Here is a 20362-nt window from a genome sequence, read left to right on the forward strand (position 1 = left end):
ATTCATGTTTTATTAAACAGAATAACAGGCAGGATAATTTCCTCTAGCAAACTTTATTTAATCACGTTTATGAAATGTTAAGAAAAATTTCCCTGTGCAGGTAAACATATTAAAACATAATCATGAATAGAAATATTAGAATTGCATGATGCCATTTGTGAGGTATCATACGTCAAAATGACAAACACATTCTTTATAGTATTTAACCTTTAAATGTTGAAAATTATTTTTATATTTTTAATATATTTTAAGGTTTTCATTAAGCCTTTAATGCAGAAAGAAATCTATTTCTACATATTCTGTACAAATTATTATAGAAAAACACAGTCATCTTTCAGTTATCTTTGGGCATTTATCTTCATTTCTCTACATAACATGTTTTTATTTATAGTTCTTGATTTCCCAGATTTGGGTATTATTGATTGACATCCCAGAAAGGAAAATGAAGACTTCATTTCCTTTTCTCTCCATCCATACACATTCAGACTTGCTGTCTCTCTGTCTTCCTAATATAGTTATATCATAGTGTAAGTTGATTCAGCTTTCAGTGTTTACATTGGACTAATTATATAAATGGTATCCATAAATGATCCACATAATATAATCATTTTTCCATTTCTTGCAACACATTTTCCCCTGAAGCTAGTAATTTACTTTTATTATAATTACTTCATTTTTTTGTGTACTTGTCACTAGTTCAGTGACCTTCCCAAATTATCTAAATCTTGCCTTAATGTCTCCAAACACATCAGGTATTTTGTTAAGTTCCAAATGGGACGAGTTACTTTCCATGACTGATACATATATGTCATTCCAGGATACCTTGGTTTTGAGATGAATGTTTTCTGCACGATACTGCCTCCGTTATTCTGGTTTACAGCCTCCATTTTGGTACAACACATATTTTAGTAGCTAACTGAGAAGGGGAAGCCAGGGAATAAAATTTGGAGATCTTACATACCTGAAAAAGTTTTTATATAATAGGTAGTTTGGCTGAGTATAGAATTATAGGTTGGATATCATGTTCTTTAAAGACTTCGGAGGCATTGCTCCATTGCCTTCTGGCTTCTTGTGTTGTTACTGTTAAAAAGTCAGAAACAGCCTAATGGCTGATCGTGTTTTCCACCCTCCTGCAGTTTGTAGTACATCCCCTTTTTCCCCGGGTTCCTAAATTCTGCATCAGTGTTCCTTTGCTGAGGGCCTGCTTTAATGTATTATTCTGGGTCGTTGGTAAGTTTTTTTAATCTGGAAATCCATCTGGAAATTTCTGAATTTTATTTTTTGATGGTCTTCTCTCCATTTTGTTTTCTCTTCTCTCTCTCTGGAATTCTATTGCTGTTAGTCATGTTGAAGGTTGGGACTTATGACTTGATCCTCTGCTTTCCTTTTTCCTTCGTGTTTCATTTCTGTCTTTTGCTTTGCATTTTGGAAATTTTTCTTCATTTTATCTTCAAATTTTTAACCTGGCTTTTCACTTTGTATTTATTCCCCAGAGATGAACCATCCAGTCTCCTGCATGGAGCATCAAAGCTTGGCTGCTGAAGTTCTGGAGCTGATGGCAGAGAGAGGATGAGTGGTCTTAACATTCAGTAAGAGACTTTTTCCTTTAATTCCCGTATTTGCCATGTGCTACCTTACTTTCCCCTGTGCCTACTGCTCCTTTTGGGCCCTGGAAATCCATCTCCATCTTTCTCTGCCCTCCTCTTTTAGGAGTCTGACCTCTATGGAAATTATCATTTGGAATTGGGTTTGGACAGTGGGAGGGAAGTGGCTCTCCCCCTATATTAAAGGCAACAGGATAGCCCTTCTGTGCAAATGTTGTTCTTCCTGGTGACTGATCTCTCCCCTTGCCCTTGCAGTCCTGCTGTTGATTGCCATTTCCTTCTCTTGCTAGCTTCACATACTTCTCCATACCACAGATTTTCGTTTCCCTTTGTTGAATTAAAGCAGAGATACTTGGTTCATGCATAAAGTGAAAATACAGATATGTTCTGCATTAAAATAACGAGATACAGGAGTATGAAATTTACAAAACATATGTTAGCAGGTATTTGGGTATGATTTACTTCTTTACACAGAATTCCTCACAGAAAACACTAACTTAGTTGAAATGGATTTAAAATAAGATTTCTGTCGTTGAAACTTAGTTTATGCACATCTTTGTACAATATATCACCTCATTAAGGCAGAGAGGAAACAGAGAACAAAGAAGATTAGTGACAGTGGGAAATTTTTAAGTTGAGTGTGAGGACTGACAGATTTTGAATACTGTGGAAGAATTTCTGTCTAATGTCTGTAGTTTTACCATTTTGGTTTAAAAATTAAACTCTTGAATCCTTAGCCAAAGTAAATGATTTTGGTTCCATGGAGAATGGATTGATGAGAATGAAGTTTTATAACTCAAGGGCATGGCTAAAATCTAATATGGCAAGCACTGGAACAACATAGCTTCTTTTACTTTTAAGGCTCTTCAGTTTGTCATTACTGATTAAGGGCTGTCTGGATTGGCTCTCCAGGTCAGTCAGATTATTCCAAGAGCTGTCTCATTACTGGGAGATGCTCCCATGAAATCACAATCTTTTTTATTCCTATGCATTATGGGCATTTCACCTTTGCTTTTGGGTGGGACTCTTGGACTCTGCGGTGCACCACTACCAGACTGAGCCTTTAGTAACATATCTCAGAAGCCACGTATGAACTGAATCATAGAAAAAGAAATTTTAGCTTAGATAGAACTTGTTTTCCAGGGGAAAGACATTATCATTTCTTAATCATTGCGTGAGCCACATTTTATATGGTGACTAAATTTGGACTAACTGAAAGGTTCAGTCTGTTTCAAGGCTGTTAATTAAAGCAATTATTCTCTTAAGTACAAGGTGTTAATAGATAAAATCTTCATACCTGCTGGGATAGGAGAAACACAGTGGCAGTTTACCTTTGCAATTTCAGTGATGTTGAATTTTTAAATTCACATTGTCTCCTAGAACCTTGTTACCCAACATGTGGTCTTCAGCAGCTTGCACCTGGGAGATTGTTAGGAATGCAGACTCTCAGGATTTGCCCCAGACCTACTATGTCAGAATCTATATTTGAACAAGACCCTTAGGGGATATGTATACATGTTAAAATTGGAGAGACGTGAGACTATAGTTTGGTAGTCATTGGAATGTGAGGATGCGCTCACATCTGGCTTGCGAGGATCTTATTTTCCACTGGTAGCAGTGCCATTATGGATAGCAACCCACAGCACAGATTTTTTTTTTTTTGCATTTCATACCTGAGTTACATGGTTAATTTTCAACCAAAATATTAAGATGAACTAAGAAGGTATATGATACCATAGTAGATGATGTTATAATTTTGAAAATGTATAAGTAAAAATTCTTTAGAGTATCACCTTTCTAAATGGCAAACATTTCTCTCTCTCTGGTCTTCTCTCACATCAACACATCTGTGTCCTATTTGTAATACTGAATTTCTTCTCTAAATAAACCCCAGGCTGCCTGCTTCTCAAAAAGGCATACAACATCCCATTTAGGGGCTGAGAGAATATCTCTAATGTGAAGTGTTTGGAATAATTAATCTAATTTACACTTCACTTACCAACAACTAGTAACACCAATAACACCTTTTAAACAAGCTATAGAAAGATTAATTGGGAATTTTTGGAAAGAATAGTTCTTCATTACTTTATTTCTCCTGTATTTGGAATCTCTGAACACCTAAAGTGTGCTAGAGTAATGTAGCTCTACTAGGGGCAAAGTCCCCTGTGCCTGGCTATCCTATACTTCTTCCTTTGCTTCAGTAAACATGCATTGGTTATCTACTGTGTACCACAAATGAGAGTACAAAGACTGAATCTCTATTCTAGAGTTGGCTCGCAATCTCATGGGGAAGAAGGTCAAAGACACTATTACCGAGCCATATTATAAATGCTGTAATCGTGTTGGCAACACATGATGGAAAATAGAGAAAGAAGGGGCTAATTCATTCCTGGGAATCAGAGACTGATTCATAAAAGAGGTGACTGCTTTTGGCATCTTGTTAGTATATGATTTATGACACAAATATGCACGAATGTTGGCTTGTGCTCTCAGAGAAGGTGGTTGAATGAATCTTTATGTAGAGCCAAGCCTAATATTGGCAGGTTCAATTAGACTGAACATTCTCCAAAATGTAACTTGATGGACAAGATTAGAATGAAATGATGTCTGCTAACATAGTAAAACAAAAGCAAATGGTCTCATGAATGAATCTGAATGATTAGCATTAAAATATTCACCCCACACTTTGAACAGTTGTAATATTTGCTGCAATGGAGATAGTGGGGCATTAGTAGGATAATCATAAAGCTAACAGCTGACATCTGCAGTTTATAAAGTGCCTTCATACTCATTATCTCATTTAATTTTCACAGTAACCATTTGAGGTAGGTGTTATTTGCATTTCCTAGTAGAAAAAAAAATTGTCACAGTAAGTAGCAGATCCTGGCTGGAAAGCCACATCTTTAAGACTCCAAGGTTAATAATCTTTCTTCTAGATCTAGAAGTTTCAAACCTCAGTAGGAGTCTTATGAATTCCAGATTTTATAGAGAAACTTCTCCCCTGGCCTAGGGCATCTTCATTGGTGAGGGTTTCTGAAAGGCTGGCATTGAAAGTTGGGCTTTTCCCCTAAAACAGAAGTTCTTATTTCCCTAGCCGAATCTAGTCTTCTTTTTTTACCCTTCGTTTTATGGTAACCAGTACACTAGGGTGAAAGTAGGAGATGAAGGCAGAGTAGAACTGAAAATTACTCTAAAGTTTTTAACTTGAGCATGAATGAATGGGGGGAGCTTAAAAGGCATTAAAGGGGAGATGAAGATTAAACATAGACCAGGGTTTCAGGAGCAGACCAAGCCATAGTACTGTGAAATTTGGAAATTTGGGCCAATTTAGGTAATATCTGTCATCACTATGTGGTTGGGCATAGCACCAGGTGTCTTGAATGAGCGCCCCACCTGGAGCCAAGAGCCCTGTGTTATGGCTGGGTATTGTTGATCTCAGTTAGAGGAGGACCTGACCAGTGCCTGGAACTTAGCACAGTTAGAAGAGTTGGCACCGGTCAGAGAGGATGTCACCTTTCAGCCAACAGTCTGATCAGCGCAAAGGGATTAAGAGGCAAATCAGAAAACCAATGCTTAGGGCGAAGTCATATGGCCTGGGCTAACATGGCCAGGTCAGGGACAAAGATTCAGGTCAATTAAATACAGGAATCTTATTTTGTAGGCAGGACCCAGTGTAAGTGTGTGTTCAAAGTGGAAAGTTCCTCACAGATGTGTCTGGCTTATGACAAGTCACTTGCTTTTAATTTTTTTTAATGTTAGGTAAGAGATTATGAAACACTCCAACATTATTTAGGGCTGGCTCAAGAATCACCAGGTTTAAGTCCACAGGTTTGGGCAAAGCTGAGGAAAGTGTAATTTGTTCTATTTGACAGGAATGGATTATTACATATATTAAAATATAATTTATATCCTATATTAGCTTACTAGAAATACAGTCCAGTGACAAAAGTCAAATCCATCAGATTTAATATAAAATTCTGTGATGGTATTCGTGATAGACAGAATAATGGTCCCTTTGAGATGTCCGGGTCCTAATCTCTGGAACCGATGAGTCTGTTACCCTACATGGCAAAAGGACCTTGAAGGTCATGATTAAGGTTAAGGGTTTTAGGATGAGCAGATGAGCATGGATTATCCAAGTGGTCCCAGTCCTATCTCATAGGTCCTTAGAATTGGAAAACCTTCCCAGGCTGTAGTCTGAGAGAAGGATGGCAGCAGGAGAAGGCTCACTGAGCCACTGCTAGTTCTGAGAGATAGGGATCTGTGTTTAAGGAACTGAATTCTGCCAAGAGCCATGATGAGCTAAGAAACATATCCTCCAGAAAGGAACATAGCCCAGTCATTGCTTTCATTTTAATCTAATGAAACTCATGTTGGACTTCTGACTTAGAGTACAGTAAGATAATACATTCGTTGTTTTAAGGTGTTGTGGTAATTTGTTATGGCAGCAATAGAAAATGAATATAGTCTTTCTGTATGATGTGGAAATTTATAGATTTTAATCCCCTCACAGGCCGGGATCTCTATATATTTTGTTCACTGATACATATCAAGTGTTTATAACAGTGCCTGGGAAATAGTAGGCACTTGATAAACTTTGGTTTCATTTATTCATTGATCATCCCATCAACAGATACTTACTGAGTGCCTATGAATCCCTGACTCTGTGCCAGATGTTGTATAAAGATGTAAAGATAGATGAGACATTTTTTTAAATTTTTTTAATGTTTTATTTATTTCTAGGAGAGAGAGAGAGAGACAACGTGAGCCCGGGAGGGTCAGAGAGAGAGGGAGTCATAGACTGAAACAGGCTCCAGGCTCTGAGCTGGCAGTCAGCACAGAGCCCGACACGGGGCTCGAACCCATGAACCGCGAGATCATGACCTAAGCGAAAGTCGGACGCTTAACCGACTAAGCCACCCAGACGCCCCATCCCAGATGAGACATTTTTAAAGTAGAATCTGAGTCAGGAAAATTTGATCAGTTTTGGATAATAACAGATGAGAAAATGATAGCCTGTAGGGCAAATTTAGTCCATTGTCTGTTTTTGCAAATAAAGTTTTACTGGAACACTCTCAGGCACCTTAGTTTACATATTGTTTATGGCTGCTTTTGTGCTCCAGCTGCAGAGCTGAGTAGTTGCATCAGAGATTTCATAACCCACAATACCAAAAATGTTAACTATCTGTCCTTTTATAGAAAACATGTGTCAACCCCTGAGTTCGAGTTTTGTCTTTCTGACTTGCTATGTTTTTTGGGTAAAGTGTTATAACCTCTTCATGCTTTTTTTTTTTCCACTTCTGTAAAATTGAGATGGTAGTTCCTTTTTCAGAGGGTGGCTATGAGAATTATTGTAGTGGAGGTGCTGCCAAAGCGAGCACGTGGCTGTGAGAATTCAGTGTTGAATTTGAATTAAATGATGGCTCCCAGTGCTCAATATAGAGAATTCAATAAATGGTGGGTATGATTTTTTTTGGTTGTTGGATTCTATATTAGTTTCTTCTGCTACTGTCACCATTACTATCACAAATTAAGGGAAAAATGTGTTTTGGAAAAGTATACATACCACTGTTAAATGAAAACACAGTTGCACCTTCCTACTTTGAATTTGTTATGAGTCAGTCTCACTATTTAGCAGATAACTTAGTAGCTAGTTCTGTGTTGCATATCTCCTCCCAATGACCAGGAGGGTAGATCTTTACTTACTCAATCTGAGCTAATTTTTCATTTCTCATTAGTCTTTAAGACAACTTATAAATGTTGTTACATTGTTTTGCACAAGTTTTTAATCACATTGACTGCTGAGTTTGGAAGTCTCTGTGTGTGGCTTTGTGCATAGACTCATGTGTAAAAGTGTGGTAGATGCTGTTTTCAAAGATGGCCTCAACTATATCTCCCATCTCATAGACTCTTTTGCAGTGCAAACAGCCGTTCCTACATCAAAAGTTGGAATCTCTTTTCCCTCCCTTTGAGTCCTGTCTTTCCCTGTGACCTGTTAAGGAATGGAATACAGCTCATGTGGATACTCTGTCACATCCACATATGAACTTTAAGAGATCTAGAGCTTCCTCATTTTCCTTTCTGGAATGGAGATTTTTTGAACCCATATACCATGTTGTGAAAAAACCCAAGTAGCTATGTGGTGAATCCTGTCCAGAAGAGTACTAAATCCTTCAGCTGAAAGCCTTGTGTGAGCATCCATTTGGCAGCCAGCCGTGTGAATGTAGCCATTTTGAATTTCCAGGCAGCCAGTATCAGAAGCAGAAATGCATGGTCAATTTACAGAATTGTGGAAGACAATAAATTCTTTTTGTAAGCCACTAAATGTTGGGAGACTTGCTACATCCCCATAGATAAATGAAATACTAAGTTCATGTGACAAGTAATTTTCTTCAGAATCTCTAAGTGTCCATGGGAATCTAGCTATAGAATTGTGTGAGTAATGCAAGTATTAAGCCACCATTTGGAATCATCTTTGAAAGTTTTAAGATCTCTGAAGTAAAGGCTGAAGAGGGGTAAGGAACAATAAGCAGGCTTTCAATACTTGAGGAGACACCCTTTATTGTGAATAAAAGTAAAATTTCTTTATACTGGTGTTAAGGGTTCCATAATTTAGCGCAGTGTATTACTTTTTCAGCTTGGAATCCTTGCAACTCACCTTCTGTTCTTACTACCATTCCTTCATTCATGTGGTTTCCTCTGCCGAAGAGGCCTCTCTGTTGTTGAATTACTTGCTGATTACCTACTACTTAATAGTATAAAGGCCAGCTCAAATGCCATCTCCTTCATAAATATATCACTTATTCTCTTAGCCAAAATTCTGTGTATGCCAGAATAGGACATACTATCCAAATTAATTAGTGGGGGGAAAATGGTGGCTAACTTGTATCCATAAACTATTAAGGATGTAGATTGATCAAATATCTGCTGAAAATATCAAATGTATTAAAGGAGTTACACATGCATATTTAAAACCCCATTATGTAAGATCTCAATTACTTTTTAAAAACTGCTTTGTTCTGGTCTCACATTTTTTGAACAATTTTATTCAGACTCTGCACCTTCAGCATTATTGTCTACATAACCACAAAAGTCACTCCTTTTGGTCTTCTAACATGGTTTTCCTGAAGATACTATTCTTTCTTCCACCAGGATTGTTCAGGATATTTCACTTCTGGTGATACTGCTAGTAGAAACTTTAACCCATGCTGCAATGCTGAAAAAATCCATTCATTCTTGTGTAATTAGAATAGTTTTATTTCTTTATTTTCTCTTCTTTCCTTTAGGCATGAATTAGTGATTTCCACAAATTAATCATGTATCATCATTTGCAAATGTAAGGTCCACATGCCCCAGGAATAATTACTGAATCAAGGTCAAATGTATTCACCTCTTGAAAAAAAACTGATTATTTTATCAGAAATTGATTGACATTTAAAAACCCGTGTTTTCATCCTGGCTTCACCCTAAAATCACCAGAAAAACATTAAGAACTATGTGCAGGGCACCCTGATGGTCCCCATCCCAGTATTATAATCTAATATATCTGGGATGGAACCCCAGAATTTTAGTTTTTGAAATATCTCCAGATGATTCTAAGGCGCAATCAGAGGGGTGCCTGGGTAGCTCATTCGGTTAAGTGTCTGTCTTAACCGACTCAGGTCATGATCTCGAGGTTTGTGAAATTCAAGACCTCATGGTGGGATAAAATTTTGTTTATCCTTTCAAAAAACCAGCTCTTAACTCCTTTGATGTTTTCTATGCTTCTCTTAGTCTCTATTTTATTTATATCTCTTCTGGTCTTTATTTTTTGCTTCCTTCAGCTAACTTTGGGTTTCATTTGTTCTTTTCTATAGTTCCTTTATGCATAAATTTAGATTGCTTATTTGAGATTTTTTTCCTTGCTATGAACTTCCCTTTTAGAATTGCTTTTGCTCAAAGCACCTGGGTGGCTCAGTTGGTTAAGCATCTGACTTTGGCTCAGGCCATAATCTCAAAATTTGTGGGTTTGACCCCCATGTCTGTCTCTGTGCCGACAACTCAGAGCCTGGAGTCTGCTTTGGATTCTGTGTCTCCCTCTCTCTCTGCTCCTCCCCTACTCATGCTCTGTCTCTCTCTCAAAAATAAATAAACATATAAAAAAATGTGCAACCAGAGTTGAGAACCCCTGTTGTAAAACTGGCATAGGTTGAGTAGTGGTTGTCAAAATAAGGTCCACAGACAAGCAGCAATAGTATCAACTGTGTGTTTGTCGGAAATGCAAATTGAGGGGCTCTACTCTAGACCTAGAAAGAAACTCTTTGGCTGAGGTTCACTATTCTGGGTTTTAAATGACTTGCCTAATAGGCAGGCATATATAGTAACCTCTTATAAAGTGCTTTAACTCCTATAGTTCTTTAACTGTATATCTTTTTTTAAGATAATGAAGCTATTGTATATTTTTATTTTATATAAATATTATGTATTTTATATGTTATATTTTTTATATATTTATATATTTTTATACATAAGTCCTGGTTAAAAGGACATGTGGTAATCATCCAAATGAGTTCTAGATTCCATGTGTCTTTTTTTTTTTTCCATACTTTCACTATTGTTTTCCCCAGATTATCCCCTTCAGCATTCCCATAAACGCAGCTGGCATGATTTCAAACCCTTCAGTGATGTATTCACTGGATTTTACCCTCTAAGACACATCTCAGCAAGTCTTTCAGGGTCTTCTGGCAGACATCTCCTTGCCAGTGGGTGACGATGAACCCTTCTGTGCGGAGGTGCTGATAGAAAATATTCTCTGGGGGTGGGCCTGGGGGAAGTGGGCGGGCAGGATTCTATACAGAGTTGGTCCCACATACAGCAGTTCTTCCAAATGTCTTCATCTGGGGAATAACAATGTTTGAAAACTCTCCACCCACATTATCAAAATAACAATCATAACCATTAGGAGAGGCTTTTCAGTTTCTTCTAAAGGCTCTACTGTTTTACAGTTAAAGGCAACATCATATCCAAGCTTTTTAAGGCAGGCAAGCTTTTCGTGAGACCCTGCTGTGCTAACAACTTTGCAGCTCTGAGCTTAGCTGTCTGGCCCGCGGCAGAGCCCACGGCTGCTGCTGTGTTAACCTTCACCGTTTCTTCACCCTTCACACCACGAATGTCAGGTAGGCCCACGTAGGCTGTTACACCTGTCATGCCACCTATTCCAGAACCAAAGATGCTGGTAACATATCTGGCCATTCTGCAGGCAGTTTTTCCAGATCTTTCCCATAAGAAATGGAGTGAGTTGTCCAGCCTGAAGAAGCCACTACCATAGTTCCTGTTGGGAAGGCTTTGTTTTTACTTTGCACAGCTCTGGCCACTTGCCACCTCATCAGCACAGCACCCTCCTTCAGTCTTTTGGCTGTCACTCTCGTATAAGGATCCACAGTGAGGAAGAAAGCTTCTAGCACGACCTCTCCATGGCTTAAGGGTGGGAGTTCACCTGTCTTCAACTCAAAGTTATCATGAGTGGATCTGCCTTTGAAACGTTTCTTCAGGGTCCAGCTCTTAGCATAAACCATCCTGAAGTTCAAGAGTCTGTGGGTTCCGCTACCTAGACAGAGAAGGTGTTTGGGGTTGTGTCTAACTATATATCTTTCAAGCAATGGACAGTGGGTTGGCCAAATAATTCTTCTTTGAGGGATAGCCAGCTCTGTATATCTTGAAGGGACAAGCAAATTTTCTCTACCCGGAGATTCCCAGTATCTCTAGGGCTAGATGGGTAGCTGCATATACAATACAGGTATTTTGGCCCTAAAATCTTTATCTTTCATTTAATAAATATATTTTAGGATGATGTCATTCACGAAGATATCTTAGGGCCCAACTAGAGGTAGGTAGGACCCCTAAAGCACAAACCTCCTTTTTAGTGGTAATTTTAGGACTTGGCCACACATGGTTTAATCAGTTGTACAGATACAGAAATAGAGTGTTTTAATGTTACCTCAAGGCCTTAAGTTAGGAATTATGAACCTTTGGTTTCCACTCTGGAGAAGGAATCAGCAATAACTTTAAAATACCCTTGAGTTTCCTTCTGCTCCTTTATCTCCCAAATCTATACTTCATGTTTACTTTCGGTGATATCCTTTTCTTCTAATCATTGACTTCTGAGATTTATAAATTTTTGAAAGCATAGAAAAAAAATGAAAATTTGGCTCTTTGAGAACAGGGGCAAATGATTATTTAAGAAAGAGAAATGAAAAGATGCAGTTATTGTTTTTAAAGCTAGCAGCAGATTGTGCCGGCAATAAAGGTAAGTTTATGTGGTGTTTTATAGAATTGAAAGTTTTGTCTTTGCTTTTCCTGCACACTTAGAGAGTCTCTTCATCTGTTCTTTCAACACCGCCAGCATTTTTGTTAACACGAAAAACACAACCTGAGAGCCTCAAACCTTTAATTGCTCCTGAAACAAGCTGTAGGAAAAATACAAGGCTGGTGAGGTGTACGCCGAACATTCATTGCTTTGTAACATTATTAGAAGAAAACAAACACCCTGAGATGGCACCAATTTTTATCAAGTCTCTCTTTAGGGAGTGCACGCAGGAGCAGTCCCAGGGTTTGCATGACATGTGAAATGACTTTCTTAAAAGACTCTAGGTGGAATATGGAAACTTTCCTGCTATGTATCGCACAATAGACTTGCTCAAAACCACTCCGCCGTTCCAGTCTGCTTCTAGTTGCCTTCTTGTGCCCAAAGATGGGAATAGTAAAGATCACATTGCCCAGATTCACCTGAAGGTGGCATTTCTCATGGGATTCAGTATTCTGTCAAAGGGGTATATGCACACTGGAGGTTAGGAAGTCCAGAGCAAGGGCCACGTGCCACGCCCAGCAGTTCTTTTGATATGCATGGTGGTGAAGTATCCTCAAGTAGAGGCCGGTGGCAAAAACAACATGTGGATATTGTTCTGGGCCACTTCCGTGAGGTGACTGAAATTTCTCTGGCCTACATGGCTCTTGGCTATGTATCCTCCAAACTCAGTTGTTCAAGTTCTTCTCAGACTACTTCAAACATCTGGCTTCTAAGTTCACAGGATAATTTAGCACCCAGGACAATTTTGAGCTTTTAAGCTGTGTGACCTTTGGCTAGTCACTCTTCCTCTCTGAGCCCACATTGTAAAGCTACATCTTCCCTATTCATATATGTGTACCATCAGATTATGTCTCTTAAGTGAAATGTTTAAAATAGATAGGAATCTTGATTTGTTACTCTACATCAGAACAAGCTGACTGAACCATCTCACACGTGTACACATGCACACAGACACGCGCCTGACGACATCGGGTTCCTTGTTCTCTGTTGAGGCAGCTATCAATTGTGTTTGCAATCTGTAACTCACAAGCACTTGCAGGTAGGCCTGACCCAACTCCCTTTAGAATGTCCATCTCTGTTTTTAGGAGAGTCCAGTGTCACCTAGAACATTTATGTCTAAAATGTAGGCTATTAAAAAGAGACTTATGAAGGAATGATGACAACACCAGTGGAGGGCCAAGGAATCTGATAGAGCCAGGATGTACGTGTGCGCGCACACATGGGTGAATGAATGTTTGAGTCTTTTTATTTGGTGGCATGCCAGAACAACTTGAATTAAGATTCCCACTTGTTTTAACCAGTTTTGTTATATATCAATGAATTGTATGTGAATATGAATGGTAAAGGTCACATGTATTACAATATCAAAATAAGAGAAGAAAGACTTTTAATAAAGAATATCATATTTAGATTTTTTTACTTTACTGAAGTATAGTTCACACGCAGTGTTAAATTTGTTTCAGGTGTACAACACAGTGATTCAGCAATTCTGTACATTACTGAGTGCTCACCATGATAAGTGTAGTAACCATATAACATTATTACATATTGTTGAACATACTCCCTATGTCATAATTTTTGTTCCTATGACTTACAATTTATAGCTGGAAGTTTGTACTCCCCCCCCCCCCCCCCCCCCGCTTTTTACCTGTTTGGCCCATCTCCTCATACCCCTCCCTTCTGGCACCTACCAGTTTGTTCTATTTGTGAGTTTGTTTCTGTTTGTTTTTTACATTCCACATATAAGTTAAATCATACAGTATTTGTCTTTCTCTGACTTATTTCACTAATATCCTATTGTATGTATGGATGTACGTGTGTGTGTGTGTGCGTGTATATGTGTGTGTGTGTGTATTAATCCATATCTTCTTTATCCATGCATCTATTGATAGACACTTGGAATGCTGCCATATCTTTGCCATTGCACATAATGCTACAGTGAACATAGGGGTGCATATATCTTTTCTAATTCGTATTTTTATTTTCTTTGGGTAAATACCCAATCATGGAATTTCTAGTTCATATGGTAGCTCTATTTTTAATTTTCTGAGGACCCTCCACACTGCTTCCCCAGTGGCTCTGTCAGTTTACATTCCTACCTGCAGTGCATGAGGGCACCCTTTACCCTACATCCTCACCAACACTTGTTACTTCTTGTAAAGAAAAGATGAGCATTTATTCCAAAAGTATTTTCAGATAGGAAAAGAAAGATTTTATCTCATGACCAGTGATTTTAAAGCAGTCAGTTGTTGGGATGAGCACTGGGTATTGTATGTAAGTGATGAATCATGGGAACCTACTCTGGAAGCCAAGACTACACTGTATACACTGTATGTTAGCTAACTTGACAGTAAATTATTTTTTTAAAAAGCACAGTTGAGAGAGAACTGAAAAGGGACAGGGATCTATGGTGTACTGCTGGAGAAGCAGCCATCTACAAAACCTATTGTGACTGCAAAGGGAGACCTCTCATAAGTCTAGATTTTTAAAAAGCATTCCCCAGAGCAGTATTTCATTGTATATATGTATCACATCTTCTTTATCCATTCATGCAATATTACTCAGGCATAAAAAAATGAGATCTTGTCATTTGCAACACCATGGATGGACCTAGAGGGTATAGTGCTAAGTAAGTCAGACAAAGACAAATACCATATGATCCCACTCATATGTGCCATTTAAGAAAGAAGACAAGGGGACAAAGAAAAAAGAGACAAAAGTACTCTTAAATTAGAAAAAAAAAAAATAAGTGGTTGCCAGAGGGGAGGAAAGGGTGAGTAGATGAAATAGATAAATGGAGGTTAAGAGTTCATTTATTGTGATGAGCACTGAGTGTTATAAAGAGTTGTTGAATCATTATACTGTACACCTGAAACTAATATAACACTATATTGTAACTATCCTTCAATAAAAAATTTTAAAGCATTTCTGAAAGAAAGATGGATTAGAGAAGAAACAAGAGTTAGAATTATTCAATTCTTATTTTTTTTAATTTTGAGTAGAGTGGTACTGAAAGTATAGCAAATAGGATGAAAACGATTAAGAAGGAAGTAAACAAGAAACTGTGTCAGCAATAAGGTTTGCCTTGCTGCTTTAAATGAATCTGTCTTTAGAACTAGTAGTTAAAGGACCTATCCTACAAGAATACGGGAAAAGGTATTTGTATGTGATAAAAAGATATAAAATATTCTTCTTTTAATAGTTTATTGTCAAGTTGGTTTCCATATAACACCCAGTGCTCATCCCCACAAGTGCCCTCCTCCATGCCCATCACCCCCTTACCCTCCCCTCCACCCCCAACAGCCCTCAGTTTGTTCTCAGCATTCAAGAGTCTCTCACGGTTTGCCTCCCTCCCTCTCCCCAACTATTTCTCCCTTCTTCTCCCCCATGGTCCTCTGTTAAGTTCCTCCTAATCCTCCTATATGTGCAAACATGGTAGCTGTCCTTCTCTGCCTGACTTGACTAGATCATTTTCTCACACCATACACAAAAATAAACTCAAAATGGATAATAAAGGACCTGAGCATGAGACAGGAAACCATCAAAACCCTAGAGGAGAAAGCAGGAAAGATATAAAATATTCTTGAGAATTTTAGAAAAAATATTTGTAGTGACAGAACACCTATGTTACCAATGACTATAACAGTAATTTTTGTCTCTTGAAATTATATAATAGGTTGTAAATACATTGTGACTGAGCATTTGTAAAGAAAACCATGACTAGTAGGAAATAGCATAGGTTCACTAATAATGTCATGTCAGACTAATCTTGTTTCACTTTTCAGTTTGAATTATAGGTGGAAAGATGAGAGGAAAACTTTATAGACATGATGTATTTTGATTTAATATATTTTACAAAAAATATTTTATGGAATTTATGTCGGGGAAAAAACGGAGAAACATATGCTGGATGATATTTAGTTAAGTGGACTTGTAGTTTGTCAAACAATTTGAGCTCCTTATCCCACCCCATGTAGAGTCTTTCTTTCAAAACAAATAAGATGTATGATATCTTTGCCCTTGGTCTTGTCCTCCTCAACATTTTAATGATATGTATAATGACATAGAAGGCATACTTATCAAATTTGCAGATGACATAAAGCTTGGAGCGATAGCTAATATGCTGAGTAACTGAATCTTAATTCAAAACAATCTTGACAGGCTGGAACTCTGGCCAAAGCTAACAAGATGAAATTTTAATGGTTGTAAATGTTAAGTCCTGTATTTAGGTTCAAAAAATATCAACTGTACAAATGCTGGATGAGAGAAAATTTGGCTTAGAAGCCATTTCTATGGAGAGAAGAAAGCTACTTATTTTTTCTGCCTATAAACTTGATTGGAGCCTCCAGCTTCTACTGGTAGAAGCCTGGTCCTTGAAAAAAATATTTGTTACCTCCCTACTGTGTGCCGGCTACATTCATTATCTTATGCAATTTTTACAGTATCTCATCAAAATAGTTCCCTTTATCCTTATTTTATGGGTAAAATGAATTTGTCCATCTGTATGTTGCTATTACATGTTAGAACTGCACTTCAAATTTAGCTCTCCTATTTCCAGGTCCGGCATTTCAGTATAGCTTTGCTACTCAGTGTATGGCCAATAGATCCGTAGCTTGTTACAAAAGTAAAATCTCAGGCTTGAAATCCCAGACCAACTGAATCAGAATTTGCATTTTAACTAGATCCTGAGGGGGAAATGTCTGCACTGTAAAACTCAAGGAGCCCTGCACTGTTTCACACTTGCCTCTGGTTACCATTACAGAGACAAGAGAGTAACAACATTTTGGGAGACTGGCTTGTTGACCATGGCTTGAGCAGGCCTCAGGCTTGAGCAAGCCTTAGTTTTCTATCATGTCTGTCAGTGATGATAACTGCACTGGTTAGATAACACCTGAAAACTCTTACTCATTTCTGTAGGTCAGATTTTAAGATGGAGTATTAATAAACTGGCAGGTCCAAAAGACATTAAGTAAGTGACGAGAGATGTTGAAAATAGTTCCTAAGAAGAAGGATTAAAGAAATCATGAATGTATAGCATTGAGAGGAGTCTGAAATGAGGGAGGATAGTTCTCTTCACGTATTTTGCAGAAGGATTTAAAATTTCATTGCTTAGCCTTTTCCATTGCTTTTTTTCATCAGATATTCATTGCATACCTACTGTGTACATGTTATTGAACTGTACATATCATTAAGTAAAGTAGAAAAAGATGAAGGTCAGATATATTTTACCTTTGTTTGGTGAGGAAAGACTACACACAGGGTTGAGTTAGGAGCTAGGCTTGTGATTGCTTTTGTGAACCAGAAAGGGCACTTGGGTGGGTTAGTCAGTTAAGCATCTGACTTTGGCTCAGGTCATGATCTCATGGTTTGTGAGTTTGAGCCCCATGTCGGGTGAGCTTGAACCCCGCATTGGGTGAGCATGAGACTCGCTTCCCTCCCTCCTTCTCTCTCTCCCTCCTTCTCTCTCTTTCCCTCCCTCCCTCTGTCTCTCTGGCTCTGTCTCTCTCTCCCTCTCTCCCTCTCTCCTCCCCCAACCCTTGTTCACTTGAGCCCTCTTTCTCTCTCATTAAAAAAAAAAAAAAAAAAGACAAGGTGGCTGTTCTTTTTTTTTTTTTTTTTTACAAATAGTTTATTGTCAACTTGGTTTCCATATCATCACCTCCAGTGCTCATCCCCACAAGTGCCCTCCTCCATGCCCATCCCCCCCTCCCCCCCACACTCATCAGTCTTCAGTTTGTTCTCAGTATTCAAGAGTCTCTCATTGTTTGTCTCCCTCCCTCTCCCCCACTATTTCCCCCCTTCTTCTCCCCCATGGTCCTCCGTTATGTTCCTCCTAATCCTCCTGTACGTGCAAACATATGATATTTGTCCTTCTCTGCCTGACTTATTTCGCTCAGCATAACACCCTCAAGGTCCATCCATGTTGCTACACATGGCCAGATTTCATTCTTTCTCATTGCCATGTAGTATTCCATCGTATAGATAAACCACATCTTTTGGATCCATTCATCTGTTGATGGACACTTAGGCTCTTTCCATGTTTTGGCTATTGTTGAGAGGGCTGCTATGAACATTGGGGTCCGTGTGCTCCTACGCATCAGCACTCCTGTATCCCTTGGATAAATTCCTAGCAGTGCTATTGCTGGGTCATAGGGGAGTTCTATTGTTAACTTTTTGAGGAACCTCCACACTGTTTTCCAGAGGGGCTGCACCAGTTTACATTTGACAAGGTGGCTGTTCTAAAGGAGGTAACAACCCAGTGATTATGTAGTAAACAGTTCATTATTTGTATAGGTAATAGACACTTAAATAAACACATTTCAGTATTTCAGAATATGATCAATGTTCTCCAGGCTGTGGAGACTTGGAGGAGGCTAGTTTAGTTTGAGGGGTCATGTTGTCAAGGAAGGCCTTTCTGAGGAGATGACCTTTGAGCTGGGTGACAAAATGGATCAGGCCAAGTGACAAGCTAGTGGAAGAGCATTGCAGATAGAAGGAAGGATAAATGCAAAAGCTAAGAGCAAATGCAGATTAGGAAGGAGCAAGCCTGGCATGGTTTAGGGTGGTCCCAAACTGGGCATTTTGAGGTTGAAAGCGCTGGATGTCTGAAGGTAGACAGTGATTCATGGAGTTGGGGGGGACCTTTCTACTGATGTCCAGATCCAGCAGTGGATAGTGAGCCCCCTGTCACATTATGTCACAGAGCCAGTGGAGGCTAGATGATTCATCAGAGAGGATTCAGAGCAGTATCACAAGGAAGGGGTTGGAGGTGGTGTTCTCCAAGTCTTATCCATCCTAAAAGTTAAGGCCCTGGTTAACAATCATTTTACAGGTTTCTATGAAAATATTATTGTTCCTTATCATCATAATTCTTCCTGTAAAAAGCATTGCTCTTCAAAAACATCTTTATTATTACTTTTCTCCTTCTGCCAACCCCCCCCCATCTGCCCCCATCTTCCTTTTTCCTCTCTCATTCCCTCTTCCCTTCCCCTTAACCCCTTTCATAATTGGATGCATAAATCAATCCCAGGGGAAATTATGGCTATAATTAAAACATTATATTAGCTTAATTACGAATAAATAGCTCCTCCGCAGTTATCTCAAGATTGAATGTATGCAGTGATGTCTAGAGTACCTTATTTCTTCTCTGTGCCACTCTCAGCTATGGTGGCAGGCTGAAACAGTAACTGATCGGTTACCATGGTTTCCAATGGAGGCAACGTAGCATGTAATTATTGCATACAGCTATCATTACTAAATTCTGTATGGCATTTTGATGTAATTCAATAAATAATTTGAGCCATAACTCTAGAAGAAGGATATAACTGCTTGTATGGTAATATTTTAAGAAAATTACATAAAATACTTTTTCCATACAGCTTACCTATCAGGGACACTGATGAATAAAATGTGGTACTTGGTTCTAATTGCTTTTGTCTTATTGCAAGAAAAATTGGTAAAAGGAGGTTTCAGGTGCCTTGATAGGTAAAGTAGTGTTGATTCGGGTACTAAATGAAGCAAAACCCTTCATTTGGTTTTTAGCATAGTACTTAGTGAATCTTATTTCTTTAGGTTTGCACATCTTTAACAATGAAATAAAAACGCATGCTTTGTGAAACATGAAGAGAGAGAGAGAGACTTTCAAACCAATCTACCATCTCCTCCCTCCCTACAGATTCCAGAGCAAGTTCCCCCAATTTGTCACTGAACGCTAACTAATTAAGGAGTTGTCACTTTCCTGGCCTCCTCTCAGTGCTGTGCACACTACAGGATATAAATGTGGGTGTGAGGGTAATTCTTCATTATGTATTCAAGGGAACTGCCAAGTGTTTGCATTTGTATTGTTATCATTTGAAGATAAATCATTTCAATTTATTTTTAATAAAAGGCAAGGAGACATGTATCTGCATTAAGCTTCTTCATGCCATTGATAACCCCCACTCTTAAATGATTTTCCCAATCACTTGCTTTCTGTATTACTGTGTGAGAAAGCCAAAGTCTTAACTAAGTGACAAATTGGCACCAACACATGGAAACAGAAAGACAGAGGCATAGTTGTTTTTAATCTTTTTATGAATGATGCATCCTTCTGTTAGGTTTTTAATTCAACAGGAATATTTGGGAATCCTTGTAGGAATCTACTAGTTGACTTCTCTATCTCATATGTTCTTTTCCTTGTCATTGTCAACTACACGTAGGATGTTATATGTTTTTTGTTATTCAGGATGATGCGGATGATGCAGAGAAGTACAAGAAAAGGGGTATTATACATAGTACCTTCTCTCACCAAGTGTATCGTCTACCCAAGGGACATGAGCAGCACACAGTACAGACAGCATAACAGTAAGAAAACAGACACTGTAGTGTCTCTGAACTGTGTTTACTACCTTTTCCCATTTTACTTGCAGTGCTC

The 20362-nt window shown here is 38.5% G+C and overlaps 1 pseudogene; it reads right to left on the minus strand.

Annotated features, from left to right (window-relative positions):
* Positions 1-10234: 10234 nt before the first annotated feature.
* Positions 10235-11158, minus strand: LOC120224147 (annotated as a pseudogene).
* Positions 11159-20362: the final 9204 nt, after the last annotated feature.

This window comes from Hyaena hyaena, unplaced genomic scaffold, assembly GCF_003009895.1.
Source record: "Hyaena hyaena isolate Hyena2069 unplaced genomic scaffold, ASM300989v1 scaffold_1112, whole genome shotgun sequence".
Taxonomy (NCBI): domain Eukaryota; kingdom Metazoa; phylum Chordata; class Mammalia; order Carnivora; family Hyaenidae; genus Hyaena; species Hyaena hyaena.